The sequence below is a fragment of the Eubalaena glacialis genome, chromosome 11 (assembly GCF_028564815.1).
Source record: "Eubalaena glacialis isolate mEubGla1 chromosome 11, mEubGla1.1.hap2.+ XY, whole genome shotgun sequence".
Classification (NCBI taxonomy): Eukaryota; Metazoa; Chordata; class Mammalia; order Artiodactyla; family Balaenidae; genus Eubalaena; species Eubalaena glacialis.
In genome coordinates, this window is record NC_083726.1 from 104752582 (window position 1) to 104773779 (window position 21198).

Consider the following 21198-nt stretch of genomic DNA (forward strand, 5'->3'; position numbering starts at 1 on the left):
TCTAATATATAAAAACCATGTCCAAGTTTTCAAAAAAATGTTTTGTGTAGAACAGTTGGAAAATGAGGCTTTTTAATTAATTAAAAGATATGGTAGCTATTGTGGTCCACTTCCAAAGTAATAACTGGAACTTGAACTTGGTATATAAGAGAGTTCTATCACTAAAGCACTAAAGTAAAAGGGAATCAGTGAAGTAAAATGTGGAGGGGAAAAAAAAAAGAAAAGGTAAGAATTTTATCAGAGTGTAAGGAGAATTGATAGGACTTTTGTTTATGATTCCAATAATCAGTTTTTGTTTTCCATATGGCTATAGAATAAAGATAAGAAGTCTTATTCATTGTAGTATTGTTATTCTCAAATAGAAAATCATGTATTAAATGTTCGCAAACCTCTCAAGGTAAGAGCCATGACCATAATATGTCCATCTTACTATAAAAGAATTGGCTCAGAGAGAAAGGATAGTTAGGGAGTTTGAGATTGACATGTATACACTGCTGTATTTTAAAAGGATAACCAACAAGGACCTACTGTACAGCACAGGGAACTCTGCTCAGTGTTATGTGGCAGCCTGGATGGGAGGGGAGTCTGAGGGAGAATGGATACATGTATATGTATGGCTGAGTCACTTTGCTATGCACCTGAAACTACCACAACATTGTTAATCAGCTATACTCCAATATAAAAAAAAAGTTAAAAAAAAATCGCTGAGAGAAAACTGTGTTCAAGGATACTGTGGTAGGCAGAATAATGGCCCTCATTATTGTGACCCAGTGAATATGTCATCTTATTCGGCAAAGGAGACTTGGCAGGTGTGAATTAGTAGAGGACCTTGAGATGGGGAAAGTAACCTGGATTGTCCAGGTGGGTCTAATCTAATCACATGGCTCCTTAAAAGCAGAGAACCTTCTTTGGCTAGAGTCAGAGAAAGAGATGTGACAATGACAGAAGCAGGGTCAGAGAGATGTGGACTCAACCCACCATTGTTGGCTTTGAGGATGGAGGCAGGGAGCTATGGGTCAAGAAATGCAGGCAGCCCCTAGAAGCTGCAAAGGACAAGGAAATGTACTCTCCCCTACGGCCCCCAGAAAGGAACACAGCCCTGCTGCCTCCTTCATTTTAGCCCAGTGTCAGACTTCTGACCTCCAGAATTGTTAGATAATAAATTAACATTATTTTAAGCTACTAAGTTTGCGGTAATTTGTTCAATAGAAAATAAATACATATACACAGTTAATACATGGCAGAGGGAGAACTATCCTGTATTTACTAATATTTGAGTACTGCTATCTGTCAGTCACTATATTCCCACTTCAAATATTATAGTTGGTCTATAAAATAACCTATGAGATAGATATTCCCATTTTCCCCAGATAAGGAAAGTAATGGTTAATTACTCACCTATGTTCATATAACTATCAGTCAAAGAGCTGTCTTTGCCATTGACAAATCCTGTAGGTTTCTACCATCCCATAGTTTTTTGCAGCTCAGGGCTTTTGACTTCTAATAGAGGCTGGCTTCACGACTCAGCCTGTTATTAGCAAAATGATGAACTACATGAAGTTTGTTCCAAACATTCCCAGGTGTGCAGTACCTTTAAGTAGCTCAGAGACCCTCTGAAGTAGGACTTCTAACCCATGTATGCTGTTCTGAGCTGAATTATGCTGTTCCCTGCCCCCACCCCAAATTCATATGTAGGACTCTTAACCTGAGTACCTCAAATTTGTGACTATGTTTGGAAGTGGGGCCTTTAAAGAGGTAATTAAGGGAAAATGAGGTCATTAAAATAAGCTCTCCTCCAATATGACCAGTGTCCTTATAAGAGATTAGGACACAGACAACACAGATAGAAGAATGACCATGTTAGGACACAGCAAGGAGGCCACTTTCAAGGCAAGGTGAGAGGCCTCAGAAGAACATGAATCTGAACACACCTTGATCTTGCACTTCTAACCTCCAGAACTATAAGAAAATAAATTTTTGTTGTTTGTCCCGCAGCCAGTGGTACAAACTAGCTGAGTGACAGTTACAGCTGTTATGGCAGCCGTAACAAATGAATATATATGCCCTCCCAGGAATAAGGTCATATTCCCATTTTCCAGAAATGGATTTAATTGGTCTGAGTGAGGCTTATGTACCAGGTTTTTGTCTGTTTCAATTTAGATCAACTCTGTTTGTTGAGAATGCAAAGCTGGTCCTTTACAGATAAATAAGATCTTTAATAGATGGAGAAGAATAATATCCAATAATTCAGATGTATTTACAAAATGTTTATTTGAATATTCTATAAAGCAGTATTAGCTTTTGAAACAGTGGGAAATTAGCTTTACCTAGTTTCTGTGCAAGTATTTCTACAGAGTAATTTTGTGCATCTGAGCTATGGAAGGTACTCACTAAAGGGAAGTTTGTTAGCTTAAATGTTGAGAGAATAGTTTAAGTTCTGACTTTGTTCCCCTCTGGGTGAGCTTTAGTCTACTTAATTTTCCTGGATCTACATTTCCTTCAATGTTATACCCTCACATTTCTTGAGAGTACAGACAAAAATGACGTTAGTAATAGACTTCAATGGCTGTTCTAAAATCATTGAACATCAACTCAAAAACAACAGAATACACTTTCTTTTCAAGTGCTTATGGAACACTCTCCAGGATAGATCATATCTTGGGTCACAAATCAAGTCTTGGTAAATTTAAGAAAATTGAAATCATATCAAGTATCTTTTCCAACCACAACGCTATGAGACTAGATATCAATTACAGGAAAAAAACTGTAAAAAATAAAAACATATGGAGGCTATACAATATAACAAAGAGACCACTGAAGAAATCAAACAGGAAATCAAAAAACACCTAAAAAAAAGGACAACGAAAACATGACGACCCAAACCTATGGGATGCAGCAAAAGCAGTTCTAAGAGGGAAGTTTATAGCAATCCAATCCTACCTAAAGAAACAAGAAACAGCTCAAATAAACAACTTAATCTTACACCTAAAGCAATTAGAGAAACAAGAACAAAAAAACCCCAAAGTTAGCAGAAGGAAAGGAATCATAAAAATCAGATCATAAATAAATGAAAAAGAAATGAAGGAAACAATAGCAAAGATCAATAAAACTAAAAGCTGGTTCTTTGAGAAGATAAACAAAATTGATAAACCATTAGCCAGATTCATCAAGAAAAAAAGGGAGAAGACTCAAATCAACAGAATTAGAAATGAAAAAGGAGAAGTAACAACTGACACTGCAGAAATACAAAAGGATCATGAGAGATTACTATAAGCAATTATATGCCAATAAAATGGACAACCTGGAAGAAATGGACAAATTCTTAGAAAAGCACAACCTTCCAAGACTGAACCAGGAAGAAATAGAAAATATAAACAGACCAATCACAAGCAGTGAAATTGAAACTGTGATTAAAAATCTTCCAACAAACAAAAGCCCAGGACCAGATGGCTTCACAGGCAACCTCTATCAAACATTTAGAGAAGAGCTAACACCCATCCTTCTCAAACTCTTCTAAATAAGCAGAGGGAGGAACACTCTCAAGCTCATTCTACGAGGCCACTATCACCCTGATACCAAAACCAGACAAAGATGTCACAAAAAAAGAAAACACCAGGCCAATATCACTGATGAACATACATGCAAAATTCCTCAACAAAATACTAGCAAACAGAATCTAGCAGCACATTAAAAGGATCATACACCATGATCAAGTGGGGTTTATGCCAGGAATGCAAGGATTCTTCAATATATGCAAATTAATCAATGTGATACACCATATTAACACATTGAAGGAGAAAAACCATATGATAATCTCAATAGATGCAGAAAAAGCTTTTGACAAAACTCAACACCCATTTATGATAAAAACTCTCCAGAAAGTAGGCATAGAAGGAACTTACCTCAACATAATAAAGCCCATATATGACAAACCCACAGCCAACATCATTCTCAATGGTGAAAAGCTGAAACCATTTCCACTAAGATCAGGAACAAGACAAGGTTGCCCACTCTCACCATTATTAATCAACATAGTTTTGGAAGTATTAGCCACAGCAATCAGAGAAGAAAAAGAAATAAAGGAATCCAAATTGGAAAAGAAGAAGTAAAACTGTCACTGTTTGCAGATGACATGATACTGTACATAGAGAATCCTAAAGATGTTACCAGAAAAATACTAGAGCTAATCAATGAATTTGGTAAAGTAGCAGGATACAAAATTAGTGTACAGAAATCTCTTGCATTCCTATACACTAATGATGAAAAATCTGAAAGAGAAATTAAGAAAACACTTCCATTTACTATTGCAACAAAAAGAATAAAATACCTAGGAATAAACCTACCTAAGGAGACAAAAGACCTGTATGCAGAAAACTATAAGACACCGATGAAAGAAATTAAAGATGAGACAAACAGATGGAGAGATATACCATGTTCTTGGATTGGAAGAATCAACATTGTGAAAATGACTATACTCCCCAAAGCAATCTACAGATTCAATGCAATCCCTATCAAACTACCAATGGCAGTTTTCACATAACTAGAACAAATAATTTCACAATTTGTGTGGAAACACAAAAGACCCCGAATAGCCAAAGCAGTCTTGAGAAAGAAAAACGGAGCTGGAGGAATCACACTCCTGGACCTCGGACTATACTACAAAGCTACAGTAATCAAGACTGTATGGTACTGGCACAAAAACAGAAATATAGATCAATGGAACAAGATAGAAAGCCCAGAGATAAACCCATGCACATATGGTCACCTTATTTTTGATAAAGGAGGCAAGAATATACAATGGAGAAAAGACAGCCTCTTCAATAAGTGGTGCTGGGAAAACTGGACACCTATATGTAAAAGAATGAAATTAGAACACTCCCTAACACCATATACAAAAATAAACTCAAAATGGATTAAAAACCTAAATGTAAGGCCAGACACTATAAAACTCTTAGAGGAAAACATAGGCAGAACACTCTATGACATAAATCACAGCAAGATCCCTTTTGATCCACCTCCTAGAGTAATGGAAATAAAAACAAAAATAAACAAATGAGACCTAATGAAACTTAAAATCTTTTGCACAGCAAAGGAAACCATAAACAAGACAAAAAGACAGCACTCAGAAAGGGAGAAAATATTTGCAAATGAAGCAACTGACAAACGATTAATTTCCAAAATATACAAGCAGCTCATGCAGCTCAATATCAAGAAAACAAACAACCCAATCCAAAAATGGGCAGAAGACCTAAATAGACATTTCTCCAAAGAAGATATACAGATTGTCAACAAACACATGAAAGGATGCTCAACACCACTAATCATTAGAGAAATGCAAATCAAAACTACAATGAGGTATCACCTCACACTGGTCAGAATGGCCATCATCAAAATATCTACAAACAGTAAATGTTGGAGAGAGTGTGGAGAAAAGGGAACCCTCTTGCACTGTTGGTGGGAATGTAAATTGATACAGCCACTTTGGAGAACTGTATGGAGGTTCCTTAAAAAACTAAAAATAGAACTACCATATGACCCAGCAATCCCACTACTGGGCATATACCCCGAGAAAACCATAATTCAAAAAGAGTCATGTACCACAGTGTTCATTGCAGCACTATTTCCAATAGCCAGGACATGGAAGCAAGCTAAGTGTCTGTCGACAGATGAATGGATAAAGATGTGGCCCATATATACAATGGAATATTACTCAGCCATAAAAAGAAACAAAACGGAGTTATTTGTAGTGAGGTGGATGGACCTAGAGTCTGTCCATACAGAGTGAAGTAAGTCAGAAAGAGAAAAACAAATGCCGTATGCTAACACATATATATGGAATATATAGTTTTAAAAAATGGTTCTGAAGAACCTAGGGGCAGGACAGGAATAAAGACAGAGACGTAGAGAATGGACTTGAGGACACAGGGAGGGGGGAGTGTAAGCTGGGATGAAGTGAGAGAGTGGCACTGACATATATACACTACCAAATTTAAAATAGCTAGTGGGAAGCAGTCGCATAGTACAGGGAGATCAGCTCAGGTGCTTTGTGACCACCTAGAGGGGTGGGATAGGGAGGGTGGGAGGGAGACGCAAGAGGGTGAGGATATGGGGATATGTATATACGTATAGCTGATTCACTTTGCTGTACAGCAGAAACTAACACAACACTGTAAAACAATTATACTCCAATAAAGATGTTAAAAAAAAATAAAAAATAAATAAAAGAAAAGCTTGCTTCCTTCAACAGGACATTTTCTAGTTCCCCTTCTTGCCTGAAACTCTACAAATAGCAACCCTTTTTCTCAGCGAGTATATCCTGAATGCTTTAAGAAAAATCATTATTTTAATAGCTATTTATGACAATTGCATGTGTGAAAAGTTCTACTTACTACTCTGGTGTGGGTAAATGAAAAGAGGAAAATGAGTACTTCTAGGAAGAGAGGATAAGGAGCCTAGAGGCTGCCACTCAGCTGATGCCAAGTTCTTTGCATGGTCAAGGTCAGCTACCTTCATCCTGCTAGGAACATGGAAGGCAAAGATAACAATAGTTCCAAGCTCCTTTCTGTTTTAGTATCTTCCTGAGGGGAAAGGGGGTTTTAATAAATTCCCAGCATATACTCACTTGCTCTCCAATTGAATCTGTAGCTTTAAGAAAGACAGTCCTAACAATGGTAGTTATTTGGACTTTTCAGAATGGTGTTATTTAATGCCAGTCATATCAATCCAATTTTTTCTAATTTTCTCAGAGCATTAATTACTTCAATCTCTTCTTCCCTCTCTGTTTCTATGCCCAGACTTTCCAGAGAGCAGCTTGTTCCATGGAGAGCAAAATGGCCCCTAAGTCTGAGTAACTGACTTATACATAAAAAGGAGGTTCTTTATCGCACCATTTGTTTCATTGGACTGCAAATTCGGCAGCACTTTGTTCAAGCACTCAGTGTGAGTGCTGGTAAAGCGTTGATATTTGGCACATAAGCTCCAAGCACAGGTATTCTGTGCATCGTTCAAAGGTCCAAATAGCAGTCAGACTCTAGTTGCCTTCTCTTAAATGCCTTTAAAATGTTTACAAGTCATACATTCTGCCACATAATCTTATGTCCTGTTTATTGTGAATCTACATCTGTATAATTGTCTCATGCTTCTTTACTGAACTTTAAATTATGTCTTTATATACTCTTGAACCTAAGACAGTACTGAGAACAAAGTTGGTGCCACATATTTCATTTATTTGAAACCAGAAAAGCGCTTGTCAGAATATAATTTTTATGACAAACTTATGATGTTTAATAGTATTGAGAAATAGTAACTATGACTTAAATAGATAATGAACATAAGTAGATAATGATAAACACAAATGGGTAATGAACAGCAGGAGGAAAACCCCTTTCACTTGAAATCTTTCTGCCCTTCCCTACATAATGGACCCACTTACCTATAAATATAACCCATAACACTTTCTTTTTCCTGAATAATTCAAAATTACTTGCTAGAATTTATTTGCACTGAAGACAGCAAAAATTACAATCCAAAATGTATTTAGTATGATGTCAAGTCATTTCTTCCAGATATAGAAACAACCGGTGATAAATTTCCAGTCATCACTGATGAAAGGACTGGTGTCACCCAGATGCCACATCTTGTGTTTCGGGACCATTATACCTTCAGTGTGTCTATGGGGGACCCTCTTGGAATCAGAGGCTAATTATTTCCTGAAGTAAACGCCTGTTGTTTTCCCAATGCTTTAGAGACTATAAGCCTACAAGGAATCAGGAAATGTTTCCAACTTACTTTTTAAAAACACACCAAAAAGTAGTCTTTTGAGTATGGTTTACACTTGCTAATAAAGTTAGCAAGTGTAAGTTTGCTTACCATCCAAACTGAAGCACTTTGGAACAAAGGAGAGGATAATTAATAAGTTTACCAGGAAAATAGGCATAAACTAAGACTGTCCCAGGCAAAATGGCTTCCATGGTCATCCTACTCATAAATACACTTTTGCCACAATATCAAGGAAAGGTAATTTGTGCCTAAAAGTATATTATTGCTCTAAGAGCACCATGATTTTCATCAAAATTTTGCAGTCTTTTACTGTCTGCATCATTTTCTCCTGACTGCTGTAATCCAAATGTCAGTCAAATACATAGAACTCACAAAGATGTACAGCAGAAAACTCAAAATCTGAGCTGTCCAACATCGGATGTGACTTCCTGATGCTGCCGGAGTCTGTCCTGCAAGGCATGCAGAGAAGGGGTGCCAAATGGGGAGCTTGACCTCTTTCAATGCTCTCTCTCTCCCACCCCAAACAATAGAGTGAGAAATAGAATCAATTGTTTTGTCTAGACAGTACCAATCAATGTCATCCATTAAAAAATGAACAAGCGTGGAAACTAATAGTGAGAAAGTGAACTTGAAGTGCTCACGATTAACTAATTTCACACATATCACCACATAGAGAAGCTCAAAATTAATGTTTAGTTCTTGCTAATGCCTTCAAAGTATGTGGCTTTTATAAATCCACAACCCCTGCATAGGCAGAGCCCCCAAAAGCCATTTTGATTCTACAGTTTGAATCTTTTGGGAAAATAAATAGAGTAAAAATATTTTTATCCCACAAAGCTTAATTTAAAACATGAATCTTGTTTTGTAATTGAAAAAAAGATATCGAGTTTGAAATGCTTTTGCTTCAAGACCTCAGGGAAATTATTGCATTCGTTTTGGATGACTGTTCTGTCCAAATGAATATGCACAGGTCTCAAGAGCTAAGGTGCTCCTGAGGCACAGACAAAAGAAGGCAACGACTCCATTCTCCTGGGTAGCCTCGCCTCCTGTGATGTGGAAGGAGAGAGACTAGATCCCAATCTAAATCAGGCACATTCAATATCTTTGTACTAGAGAAGGCATAAAAGACTGGTCAAGGTCAACTTCCGGTTTTAGTTACACTCCATATCAGTTGTTACTATTCCAGGGTCTGGCTGATGATAGAATATTATAATAGCTTCTGGGGGAAAATGTAACTGAATCACTATAGCTTAGTTAATGTTCTTCACAAAAGGCTTATATACTTTCAATTCTGTAGTCAGAGAGTTTTCATTCTAGAAAGATTGGAAAGAGCTTGCAGAACAGGAGTGTTACCATGCACTCCTTTGTAAGAAGAAGCTTAAGTACAAATAGATTTCGGGGTTTACTTAAGGTCACCCTGTGTGTGTGGCAGAGCTAAGGATGTACAATACGGGTACCTTCTGTTTTGTTACGCTACAGGGAAGTGAAGGATATTTTTTGGCATTTCAAGAACATTCCCGCAATGTTTTCGGTGAAGAGCACACTGTATGTTTTAATATATCACCTTGATCAGTGGTTCACAAAGTGTGGTCTCCAGACCAGCAGCATCAACATCTCTGGGGAACTTATTAGAAGTGCAAAGGTTTTGCCCCCCCTCCCAGATCTCTGTGTGCAGCCCCCAAAATCTGCTTTAACGAACATTCCAGCTCATTCCGAAGCATGCTAAAATCTGAAAACTACTGAACTAGTTTCCCAGTATCTATATGATTGGCAACATATTTACAAGATTCCCTTCCTACCTCTAATTTTAAAAAAAGAAACAACTTTGAAATCAGGGTAATCTGCTCACTTAATGGGTCTAAAGGGTGAGGAAATAGCTGAAATTCATCATTTGTTCATTTCATTCATTCAAACTGACCAATTATAAACTTCATCCTATAAGTCACCTGTCTGTGTTTTAGGGATGGGGGAAGAAGAAACCAAAAGAAAGTATAAGGTAGGATTTCATCCTTGAGGAGCTCAAGTAATAACAAGATAAAGAAGAAACTACACTTAACAATACTTTCAAAGTGGTACTTGGTAAAGCCACTATTATCTAGTCATTAACTGAGACCCTCCCTGCCATCCTCCAGGTAAGATACTTTAGAATCCATAGCTTATGAAAGCTTCCAGCTCTTCCCAAGATTCCGGAAAATTGTTCTTGTGGTCATGTCTGTCTCTTGAGAGCTGATCTCTCCAGTCCTTGATCCTTTGGTCTTGATGTGAAACACACTGCCCTTCAAATTCTAAAGATCAAAGTAAAGTAAAATATAAAACACTTGCCCATGTTATTCATGAACGCAGTTAGTTTCAGCTGGAGATTTGAGGGTGATGAAAAAGGGTTCTATACTGAAGCAAAGAGATTCCAGCCACAGAAAGGATTTTCCTGTACCTAAAAAGTGTTTATGGTTTTCCTCTGACTTTATCCCTCCCAGGACCCAGCCCTCCAGACTCCTGACTCCCCTCACTTCACACTTACCCCTTCTTTTGCTTCCTTTGTTGCTCATCTTCCTGCTTGCCACCATGCCCACGAGTTCCAGTTCCTCACCCCGAACAAGGTTTTCTCTTTTCTGTAAACAAGTAAATCTTCTCTAAGAGATATATTTGTGCTACATGTTCATAATAAACACATTCATCTCTTAAAACAAATAAAAAGGGAACACTCAAAATCCACTTGGTGATTAGAAGAACAATTGTACTTGAGATATTAATAAGAATTTTAAATGGATAAGATTGATAAACACTTACTCAAGAAAATCTTTATCAGCTGTGTCCTGAGTACAGCAGAGTCTATGCAGATGCATAAGATACTGCCTTTGCTTTTATAGAGCTTATGAAGGAGTTAAGTACTTACTGGGAAAGGATTTGGGAGGAAGAAAGGGATTCCCACAAATGTTGGGTAAATTGCTATGAATTTTCTACAAAATAATAACAAAAATGCACCTCCCAACATATTTCAATAATTCCATAGCTTCAAAGAAGTCTGTGTTTGAAGCATGACCCTGAGAAAATGTTTAGGACTCCAAATTTAGACCATTTGCTTAGTGGTGATAGTTGAATCCACAGGAGTCTATTCAAATGGCTAGAGAGAATATAGAAAGAATGTGTTCTGAGGAAAGAAACCCTCTATCTACAGAAGATATGAAGTAAAGGAGCCGATGAAATATTATCAGAGGTACAAATTCAAAATAATACGAGGAGGATAATATTAAGTATAGCATGGTTGTTACTAATGATGAATGCTGCAGAGGTTAAGGAGACTGAAAATCCATATGAAATCTATTGTCTCAAATGCACTGAAAGTCATTGAACTTGTACAGAAGATACCATAGAGCAAAGAGTTTGAAAATCATATTGGCAGGGCTAATGGGTTGGAAATAAAAACTCAAAAACAGTAAGTTTACCCTATTCTGCCCACTCCCCACTTTAACATTCTTGGGAGATAAGGTAGGAATTTGATTGCCTAATAATATAAAGATAATGAATTTTCCATGAAAAAAGGCTTTTTGACAAAATTTTTTGAAATAATTTATATTATCAAAAGCCAACCAGGACATACCATTGTCCTTGGCAAACTTGGTGAGGCTTAACCAAGCCCTTTTCCTACCAAGCAAGAGGATAATGGAATCACTATATCAACATGGCTTTGATGACGCCATCAAGTTTTTACTTGAAGAAAGTTGGTTTGAAAGAATGCTTAAAACTTTATAATGCAAAACATATTTCAGAGAGCTCTTGATGGAGGTTTCTGATTAAATCCTTTTTAAAAAGTAAAAAGAAAAAAAAAAACAAAACCCGTCACCAATAGTTAAGAGTTAGACAAAACACGAAACATGTAAACAACTCTTTGCAGGCACTGAACAGCAACTGGAGCATAGCTCCAATCCTTGAGAGAAGGAGAGAAGAGAAGGTCAGCCCTATGCTCTTCCTAGCTCTCCTGGAGGGCATCTTCCAAACCTCAGTGCAGGAAAATAGAGTCCAAACAAAGGGCAGTGGTTCTTACTGGCAAGAAGATGCAAGTCTTTGGGGTTTCCAGGGCAGGTAGGGTTTGAAGAGAGTGTCCTCAAACACTAGAGAACAATAGAGTAGGAACTCCAAATATCTGTGTTAACAGTTCCCTTCAGGTCCATGGCTGACCTCTAAGCTGTATACCCACCGGGCAAAATTCCAAGAGGCCCAGGAGAGAACACCACGCAAGTCTGGGGAGATAGAGGTTGGAGTTTGGGCTAAACCAAGGTGCAGAGACCTTGGTGAACAATCTAGTCTTTGATCCCAAGCCCACAAAGGTCACACCTTAGAAGAAGGGGCAAAACAAAACAGACTTGCTCCAACAAAGTCTAAAATCAGAGTGATCTGCCAATAATTTAACTGACTGTCAGAACAAGATTTATACCTCTTAAAAGGAAGACATGATAGTGTGGAGCCTGACAATGTATCATCCAAAATGTAATTAAGCAGGAAAGGGTGATAAAAGAGATTTAAAAAATTAATGAGATTCAGAGATGATTCATGTGTAGGAGTTAGTATGTAACATAATTAATGTGATAAAGGAAACAATGTGATAAGGAAAATGTAGACAAATTAGATAAAAAATGGAATATTTAAATGCAGAATTTGAATCTAAAAAAATTAAATGGGTATTCTAGAACTGCATCTTGCAATAACTAAAAATATCTAAAATGAAGAACTCATTGAATAAGTTGAACAGTAGACCAGCACAGAAGACAGGATTAGTGCATGCAAAGACAGTTTAATAGAAAGTGTCAAAACTGAAGCACAGAGAGAAAAAGAATGGAAAGAATAGATCATGTAGGACATTCTCTCAAAGTCTGACACCTTTCACTGGAGTTCCAAAAGGTGATATGAGAGGAACATTTGAGAAATATTAGCAAAGAATTTTTCAGGTCTGCTGAGAGATATCAACCTACAAATTCGGGCTCACTGAACTCTACAACAGGACAAATACAAACAAAATCACCCCGAAGCACGGCATAACCAATCACTGAAAATCAAAACAAGAGAAAATCTTAAAAGCAACCAGGAAGAGAGGCACAGTATTGAGTGCTTCCAAAGGAGCCGGAAGAAGGCTGACTTTCCCCATCTTCTCCTATTTCCTTCCTCCCTCCCCCTGTGCTGGGCAGCCCACAATCCCCACCCCTTTCACTAGCAAATAATTCTCCGATATCACTTGTCCTCATAGGCCCCACATTTTAAAGATTTTGTTAAAGACAGATGGACAGAAAAATGAGAAGACTAAAGAAATATTTCTGGACCAGAAAGCTTCAGTCCAGATGGCCCCAAGCTTCACAAGGTCACCTTTGTCCATGGCCACTCACCTAGTGCCTAGGACAATATAGGCTACGGAGGGATGATTCCATCAAATTTTAAATTATGAAATGAATGATGAGTATTGAAATCTGAATCTAATAGACTATGACCAAAAATTACGGAAGTAAACTCTACTATAAATCAGGAGTATATTATTCAACATTATTTAACACTATAAACATCATTTAAACATTATATAAATACTATAAAACAATATTTATAAGTGCTCTAAATCCATTCTGAAAGACTTGTATGAGAAAGAAATCAAGATTCCTAATAAGAGTCTACCTGATATGGAAATCTGTCTGACACTTGTAAATATTATAATAAATCTTTTTTTTTTAATGTCAGGTTTTTATAATTTGTCTTTCTAGACAATCACATTTCAAGCAAGGAAATTGTTTTCTAGATATTTTGTCATGTACTTGAAATTGCTTTAAAATTGTCTTTCAATGTAAGGCAAATCACTTGGCAAGGCACATTCTTTAAAGTTAAAAAATGGCGGGGGAGGAGTGGTGGAATGGTAAAAAAATTTTAAATTGAAGTTCCACCCATGGTATTACATGCTCTTTGATCTTGCCCTCAAACAGTAGAGACTGAGGAAGCATCACTAAGATTGATCTTAATCTTTAAAGAATATAGTTGAACATAAATGGCTTGAATATCAGAGAAAAGAAGACAGTTCACTATCTCATGCTAGTAGTATCTAATAGCAGTAATATGACTAACAGTTGGAGGGTCTCTCCCAGAATAATCAGAGTAAATTTGGACCTGCTGAAAAGAGTACATTGGTTCAAACTTCTGAGTTTAGTTATAGCGTAATATTTTTACTTTTTATTGAAGTATAGTTTACTTACAATATTATATTAGTTTCAGGTGTAAAAATATTGATTCACTATTTTTATAGATTATACTTAGCCCAGGATTCTTTTTAATTTAAAGCTAAGATGGCACACACACACACACACACACACACACAAATAATACAGGTAATTAGATTTTTTTAAGTTGAAAACTTATATTACAGTAACTCATTGTTAGCTTTTAATTATATTGTTTCTTTGATAATCCTAGACAATTTATTTATACCATATGTTTCTGTTTGAAGACACTTAAGTTACCTCTGTAGTAGTACATCTATTATACATAGAGAAACCAGTGGTATGAACATTTGATGCTGGCCACAATTTCACCCCTCTGATATTCCCTCTGGGAAAAAGTGTTATTTCTGATATTTTTATTCATTTTGTTTGCAGACCTCTTATTATACGTTATGTTGGCCACAGTGCTATACAAGGTACAAAGATAAACGAGACAAATTTCTGCCCTCAGAGTTCAGAGTCTACTGGAAGAGAAAGAGAAATTATAACATTTGATATTATATAACATTTTATTGATATTGATGTAATGCTGTGCTTTGAGAGAGGTAATTACGGACAGAGCACCTGATCCAGCAGGATGGGTGTGAGAGGACTCAGGACTCCATGGCAGAGAATGAACACTGGAACTACATCTTGAAGGCTGGGCAAAAGCCAGCTCGGTACGAGTGCTGGCGGAGGGGCGCAGGGGTGGCGTGTTGAAAGAAGGGTAACCGTTTCAAGAAGGATCGTGCACAAAACATACAGAAGGAGACTGGTAGGCCATCTATTATAGTCTGTCAGCTGGGAGCAAAAAAATAGGTGCATATAGGCCAAAGCTGGCTTGGCATAGAATTTTGCCACCGTTCCACATAAATATTCATGAAATGATATAGATACATATGTCTATACTGGCTAACACAACCATAGTCTAGTATAATGTGACTATTACACAATATGTTTGCAATGAATAAAACTTTCAGATGCTCTGGAAATTTTCTCCAACCTACCTTCTTTTAAAACCCTGTGATAGAGATTTTGTCGTAAATCATGCTAAATACTCCACTCATCCAGTTATACACTGTAACTACCTTCTTTATAAAGTAAGAGGACTGCAAGGGTCCTATTCAAGATAGTAAATCGCGATACAAATATTGAAGGTTATTCATGTGTGGAAGGAAGTACTTAGCACTATTACTTCTCCACAGTCATTACGATTGAACCTCTTGGGAGTCAAGGCAACATCAATTTCCTCTGTAGTTTTCCTGGGTAACCTAAGTGTAGCTCCATTTGGGCTTTTGATGAATAACAGAAGACTACCCAGCTCCCACAGCTTTTCCCTTGTCTCAAACCACCTTATTTTAGGGTCACAGATGTATGTCCGTATTTGATGGAAAGCTGTTTTATTCCTAAACATCGGGGAGAAGGTAAACACTGCTTTTTTTAAAATAGTAAGAATCAGTGCAACCTGCCAACCATTGTTATTCATAATGACTTAAGCACAAGTCCCTTTACATTCCTATTTCAAACTCAATTTGCTTACAATTCAGGTAAAAAAGTTAAGATGCCAGAATAGATAAATGATAGAGTGGCACTGGATAAAGGCAGGAGCGAGAGGCACTTTATACTTTAGATGATCAAGCCCTTCTATTTAACGCTGGGGTTTATGTTTAGGATAGTTTGTGTTTCCTTTCTCTATAAATTCCACTACCATAATCACCAGCTCTAAGCAGAACTGGGCTCTGAGTTACATTTTATTTGTATAATCAGCTGCATCTAATAGAAAAATGGCAATCCTGCTTTCAGGATTGGTAAATGTTGCCATTCTGGCTTGAAAAGGGTTTTGTTGTTGTTGTTGTTATTGTTATTTTTAACAAAATTAGGAAAGGAATAGGATAGATTTGAAGTCTAACATATTTAGCATATTTATTCAAATATTCTTGAAATTTCTGAACCCAGTTGTCATGAAGAACTGTGTACCTTTAAATGATCACAGCTGTGACTGAAAGGATAACAGACAGCTGATCAGTGAAACACAAAATAGATTACATACCGGAAAGAATCATAGATCATCTCCTTAAACATCCTTAGTTTGTAAGTAAAGAAACAGACCAGAAAGGATATGTGACATTTCAAATGTCACAGTGGTTGAGTTAGGATGCTGGATGATTCCATAACCTAACCTTTGAGCTAGTGTGCTTGGTATACACACATTAGACTAGGATTAGTTTACAAATATTGGTGGTTAGAAGTAATATGCAGCACTGCATTTATCCATTCATCATCTCCTTTTCAATTCTTCAGAAGGGTCTAATGACATACAAAGGCATTTTGCAAAAGAAGAGATTAACATACACAGAAAATAAAAGCCTTAAATTGTATGAAGGCAATCACACCAACTGTTCCTTACTTCTTGTGGTACCAATATCACCTAAATCCATGCTATTTCAATCATTATCATTCTTTCAGTGTTTATGAGAGTTATAGTGTATTATAGTATGTCTTATTTTAGTGAATTAATTTTATATTTCCTTCCAGAGGCCCCAAAGATTCCAATACCTTTCTTTAAGTACCTCACAAGATTCCATACAGGAGAGTAGAAGTATTAGCAATTGAAATGTCAACTGAAAAAAATGCACAACCTAGAAGTCGAGAATTATGTTTTATCTGGGAGGCAAAACTGAGGATTTAAGCCTGGGACTCACCCTCTCAGGTAGCTTTGGGGGACTCCTCTGAAGAGGTATGGGAGGAGCCAGGATATACAAGAGTTTTTGCAACAAAGACCAAGTAATCGGAACATCAAAAGATTACAGTTAATTAAAGAAAACCAGACGTCTCAGGTTAATGAATTTAGCCCTTTTCTGTGTATGGGAAAATACAAAAGTCTGGGCTCACTGAAATCATTCCTTTGATGTGCACCTCAGCTATATGGGCCAGTATCCTGTGTTTTCCCATCCTGAGTCTCCTCAGGGTCATTGGGGGATGGGCTGCAGTGGCTGAGGGCTTGATGGCGGGCATCCTGTTTCTATCTTGAGTTCCCTCAGGGCTCACCGTTGAAGTGGCTGTAATATGATGGCTTGATGGCTGTAACATCCTTTGTTTACTGATATGGCAGGCAACGTTTTTTCATTGACAGAAATAATGTGAAAATATTGCATGTCTCTTACTTCTAAAGGCATTGTTTTTAATGTAAAAATTTTTGGCCATCAGAGCAAAAATGAATAGCTACTACAGTTCTACCTCAAACTTAATTGGGGTGGGTTTCTTTTAGCAATAAGTAGAATGCATCTGGTCATTGCTAGATGATTGGATTGAATTCATTTCAAGAAATCCCATATGTGAGCGGTAGCCATGTCAGTATCAGACATTCATCAGCATGCTATAATTTTCAAAGAAAAGAAACTTCAGTTTCCATTGTGGGCAGTCAATTAACTTTTATGAGTTCTTGTGACACCAATAAAACCTCTGACTCCACCCCCAAGAGCTCATGTAACAAGATTGAGTAAAATCAATCTAAAAAAATTAACTTTGATAACCAAGGAAACATAAAAACCAGTGTTTTCAAGTAGGAAGTTGAATACATGAATTTATAATTTCACTTAGCAATTCAAAATGAAAGGTCAAATCGTGTCCCTGGGCGAGGAAGTAGGAATGACTGTTGCTAAACAGTAATTTAATAAGTGAATAAATGGCCAACTAATCTTGCAGTCATGGTAACTGATTTCTCTATGACTATACTGAAAACAGATTTGCCTGAAAAAGTAAAAGCTCTCATTTTATTCATACAGCCTAGATTTCACATAAGACAAGACACAGACATAAACAAGCATTTGCTGCTAATGTTTTCAATATTTGCTATTGAGAAAATGATACTTAAGATGTCTGTAGGAATGGTGAATATTTGATTAACCACTGTACACTCTGATTATTTTTTTCCAAGCAGTAAATAGGCATATATTAAACTACAAAGCATAAAAATTTCAAACTAGGATCACAAGCTGTGTTTCTGAATCTGCTGATATTAGAAACAAATTTGTGTGACGAGTCTACCTATAAAACAAAGACTTCTGATTAGATTTAGAAAAGACAAAGATGAAAGGTAGATTTGGACATTCAGATAGGCCACATAGAGAAAGCAGCATTCTAATGGCATCTAAACATATACTACATTATGCATATACATTATATATTGTATATATCCTTAAATTAAATATATATATCCTTAAAGAGAACTGATAAATGCCATAGCAATGCATAAAATTCTGAGGCTATGAGGTTAGCAGAAGGATAGTAAATACTAAAACTTAGAACAAATTTAGGATTTATTAGGATTCATGATAAAATGTATGCTATGTATCCAAAGACCCCATCCCTTCCTGTTTTAAATAGGTTCTAATGGGGGAATTCTCTGGCGGTTCAGTGGCTAGGACTCCGTGCTTCCACTGCCGAGGGCCTGGGTTCAAGCCCTGGTTGGGGAATTAAGATCCCACAAGCCGGGCTTCCCTGGTGGCGCAGTGGTTGAGAATTTGCCTGCCAATGCAGGGGACACGGGTTCGAGCCCTGGTCTGGGAAGATCCCACATGCCGCGGAGCAACTAGGCCCGTGAGCCACAACTGCTGAGCCTGCGCGTCTGGAGCCTGTGCTCCGCAACAAGAGAGGCCGCGATAGTGAGAGGCCCGCGCACCGCGATGAAGAGTGGCCCCCGCTCGCCGCAACTGGAGAAAGCCCTCGCACAGAAATGAAGACCCAACACAACCAAAAATAAATAAATAATTATTTAAAAAAAAAAAAAAGATCCCAGAAGCCATGGGGCACGAAAAGAAAGTAAGTTCTAATGGAATGCTTAGTAGAACAAAGATTTTTTTTTTTTTTTTAACTGAAAGATGAGCTACTTCTTGCAGTGGCTGTAGAGGTGTGTGGATCAAGAAAAGAGATGAAAAAATTTTAGGATATTGAAATATCTGTAGGTTCACAGGAATATTCCAGTCAAGAAGAAGAACCTTATGATGCAAAAGACAGAATGAAACTGTAAGAAAAGTAGGAGTAAACAGTTTTCATGTAGAAGGGACCTGGTACATCATGTTTAGTTTGCAGATAATGAAACCATAGAAATTTAGCTTAAAGCCAGAAATAGTCCTAGAACCCTCACCGCACAATCCTTACTTCAATGTGCTTGTAATTACACTGAGAAAAAGGGTTGTTTTTTTTTTTTGGGGGGGGGGTTGTTTGCTTGTTTTTTTAACTTTCTTAGTCCCTGAGACAGTAGGATGTTATGATCTTACTTCTGAGGCAGGAAAACAAACAGCTATATCCTAAGGCATGCTTTTCTCCACCAGGGCCTGGTCTAGCTACAAAACTCAACTGATCAGTTTCCTAAAGGCAGAATTCCAGTGAAAAGGAACTTTCCCCCATCTACTTCAACCTGAAAGGAGTAATCAAATTTGAAACGACAAACATAATGTTTCTTTAAACAGGTTTACTCCATAAATAAATGTATCAGATTTCTTAGTCAATTTTTCTCTCCCTGAAAGATAAAGTGTGATAATCCCATGAAACAAAACCAGTTAGAGTCATTAAAAAACACAATTTTTCATGTCCAAAAAAACCTTGGGAGAAGACATATGGGGCTTTGGAATATAAGGAAAAAGAACTGTTCTAAGAAATGGAGGCAAAGCAAGTGACCCAACTACAGCACAGGTATTAAAATTTTTTGTCAAGCATAAGTTATGGAATCAGGTAAATATGGAATCAGGTAAATATGAGACACATTTCCTGTTTTCACAGAACTTAGGAGGAAGCTAAACAAGTAGTCCAGTAATCAGAACAAAGGACGCTATATGTACACCAAAGGAAACCATAAAGGAAACGAAAAGACAACTTACGGACTGGGAGAAGATATTTGCAAATGATGCAACCGACAAGAGCTTAATTTCCAAAATATACAAACAACTCATACAATTCAACAACAACAAAAAACCCCCAAACAACCCAATCAAAAAACAGGCAGAAGACCTACATAGACATTTCTCCAAAGAAGACATACAGATGGCCAATAGGCACATGAAAAGATGCTCATCATTGCTAATTATAGAGAAATGCAAATCAAAACTACAATGAGGTACCACCTCACACCAGTCCGAACGGCCATCATTAAAAATTCTACAAATAATAAATGTTGGAGAGAGTGTGGAGAAAAGGGAACCCTCTTACACTGTTGGTGGGGATGTAAATTGGTGCAGCCACTGTGGAGGACAGTATGGAAGTTCCTCAAAAAACTAAGAGTTACAATATGATCCAGCAGTCCCACTCCTGAGCATATACCCAGACAAAACTATAGTTCAAAAAGATACACACACCCCTATGTTCATAGCAACACTATTTACAATAGCCAAGACATGGAAACAACCTACATGTCCATTGACAGAAGAATAGATAAAGAAGATGTGGTTTATATATATATATATATATATATATATATACAATGGAATATTAGTCATAAAAAAAAGAATGAAATAATGCCAATTGCAACAACATGGATGGACCTAGAGATTATCATACTAAACAAAGTAAGTCAGAAAGAGAAAGACAGATACCATATCACTTATATGTGAAATCTAGAATATGACACAAATGAACATACCTATAAAACAGAAACAGACTCACAGACATAGAGAACAGACTTGTGGTTGCCAAGGGGGTAAGGATTGGGAGTTTGGGATTAGCAGATGCAAACTAGTATATATAAGATGGATAAACAACAAGGTCCTATTGTATAGCACAGGGAACTATAATCAATATCCTATTCAGAATGGAAAAGAATATGAAAAGTAACTGAGTCACTTTGCTGTACAGCAGAAATTAACACAACATTGTAAATCAACTATACTTGAATTAAAAAAAAAAAAAAAAAGGACGCTGTATGGAGAACTATAGCCAGAAACCTGACAGGGTAGTAACTGAACTTTACTGCACATTAGAATCACTGGGGACTTGTTAAGAAAACACAAATAGATGTTCCCCAAACTCACAGTTTTTGCTTATTTGTTTGTTTGTTTTTTGGTTTTTTGTTTTTATTAATTAATTAATTAATTAATTTATGGCTGTGTTGGGTCTTCGTTGCTGCACACAGGCTTTCTCTAGTTGCGGCGAGTGGGAGCTACTCTTCTTTGCAGTGTGCCGGCTCCTCATTGCGGTG

At 37.0% G+C, this 21198-nt stretch overlaps 1 protein-coding gene and 1 long non-coding RNA gene across 2 annotated transcripts in view; one reads left to right on the forward strand and one right to left on the reverse strand.

Annotated features, from left to right (window-relative positions):
* Positions 1 to 21198, forward strand: part of RERG (RAS like estrogen regulated growth inhibitor) — a 168463-nt gene that overhangs the window by 123453 nt on the left and 23812 nt on the right. The window lies entirely within an intron of this gene.
* Positions 9984 to 21198, reverse strand: part of LOC133100963 (uncharacterized) — a 29720-nt gene continuing 18505 nt past the window's right edge. Inside the window, exons 2-3 of the long non-coding RNA XR_009702563.1 lie at positions 10298 to 10388; positions 9984 to 10064 (exon numbers count right to left, since the gene is read on the reverse strand). This is a non-coding gene — a long non-coding RNA (uncharacterized LOC133100963). The remainder of the gene's footprint in view (positions 10065 to 10297; positions 10389 to 21198) is intronic.